Source organism: Galeopterus variegatus, unplaced genomic scaffold, assembly GCF_000696425.1.
Source record: "Galeopterus variegatus unplaced genomic scaffold, G_variegatus-3.0.2 Scaffold20703, whole genome shotgun sequence".
Lineage (NCBI taxonomy): Eukaryota > Metazoa > Chordata > Mammalia > Dermoptera > Cynocephalidae > Galeopterus > Galeopterus variegatus.
Genome location: NW_007746814.1, coordinates 1 through 2,069, shown reverse-complemented (window position 1 = coordinate 2,069; position 2,069 = coordinate 1).

The window sequence follows — 2,069 nt, the reverse complement described above, 5'->3', positions numbered from 1 at the left end:
AATCTCTGTATTGCTTCCCTACTCTCCCATAATTGTCATAGTTATTTTCCTTTTTTTTTTTTTTTTTTTAATTTCTTATACTGTTTTCTTCATGGTTTCCCTTTGTGTTACATTTAGTAACTAGGATATTTTCTATTGTATATGAAGACTTATGTTCACAAAAATCATCAAATTTGTTAGGAAAATGCTGTTTTGAAGAATCAATTCTTATTTGCCCATGAAGGACTTATAGGAGTGCCTGGGTTTCAAAAAGATATGGGTAAGCACTGACCAAGTACACAGAAGAGACCTCTTTTTGAGTATTTATGGCCCTCTTAGAGAGAAGCATGTAAGGAGGTTACCTTCTTAGAACTGGGCCAGGTACATATTTAATTGATAGAGGTAAAAAATTGTGGACTTACTAATATAATAGTGTGTCTGATATTTCTATAAACTAAAATTGTTGTGCAATAAATTTTGTAAATGGCTGAGCTTTTGTTTTAAAATTTTTAAATTTTCCTTCTGAAACTAGATAAAAGGTATTCAAGGTAGTGACAGACTACAAAGCAAATAGGTTTTTCAGATGTGCTCATTAATCAGAGAGCTTTATCTCAGAGATGGATTATCAAATGAACAGACACTGAGCCATTTTTTTTTTTGTAAAGCAACTTTACTGTAAGACAAATAAGATGGATGTGAATCTTCACAATCTCTAATCTGTTTGGAGTAAAAGTATTAGAATATTCAAAGTAAAAGTGTGCCTAATAGTATAAAAATCTAAGATTATTTCAGATATGTTTAAAACATTGATTTGTTCAGTAAAGTTTATTTAAGAGAATATGAAAAAGTGAAAGGCTTGCATTTAGCCTGTTAGAAGAAAATAGAGTGTTAAAGAAGTATACTCTTAGGTAACAGAACATGAAGATTTCACTTGACTGAGGTAAGTGAAAATTCAAAAAGAATCTACTTTTAATGTATAAAAAGGCAATAGTATTAAGAAAATGGAAATTAATATGTATTTGGCAAGGTATGACAATAGCTAGAAAAATGATAATCCTATCTGACCAAATTATATAAATCTGCAGGTCCAGGTGAAACACATCTAATTTTTTAAAAAGAACTAATGAAGGAACTCTTGGAACCTCTGAGAATGTACTTCAGTAAACCATAGGAATCAGGAAAGGTGCCAGAAAACAGGAAAAATGTGATACCTAACCTAAAGAAGGGTAGGAAAGAAGTCCCAAGGAACTGACAGCCTGATGGTTAATCCAGAAAAAAATCTTGACCTTTTATACTTAGTATAGTCTGTAACTCTTAGGGAAAAACTCCATGACAACACTTCTTAAACACAGTTTTAGTTAAGTAATGCTAATATTTTTCAGAAAATTGTCAGGCTAGCTATAGTTTCAAAATAGCTTAAGCAATCTAAACTCTTAACCTAATGTGAGGAATGTGACACACTTAAAATTATGTATTTATGCCATAATCTGAAATAAAACTTGAGTGATACAGACGTAGCCAATATTAGATAGACAGATAGATCATGCAAGTAGATTATGATTTTCTTCAGATTAATTTTTATCCTTATTACTTAGAAAAAATAACAGTTATTTATTACTTAATTGAACAACCAAAAGACAGCCAACTTTCAAAGTCACATTTGTTGCACTTCATGATTACTCTTGAATCACCTGGAACACGCTCTTGTCTATAGAGTCTTGGTAGAAACAAAGAACTCTTCTGGCTTAATTTCACCCATCCTGTTAGAAAATATCAGGATAACAATAGAGTCATAAATAACTTTCAGTAACTATTCTAAAAGATCTTCAAAATGCACACATAGTTACATGTAGTATTTTTCTCTTTAGAACATGATATAATTAATTCTATATATTTTAGAGTAAAAATTATGTCTCTGTATCTTTGAAAACAAAAGAAGAGAGATTCTAAATCCATTCAGAAGTTGTTTATTTAGAACTTAACATATGACCCCATGCTAAATGATGAGGAAGCCACAATGACATGTGGTTATAACTTAATTATCAGGCTTAGGAAACTTATTATTTCAGTGGGAAGATTGGATATTTCTA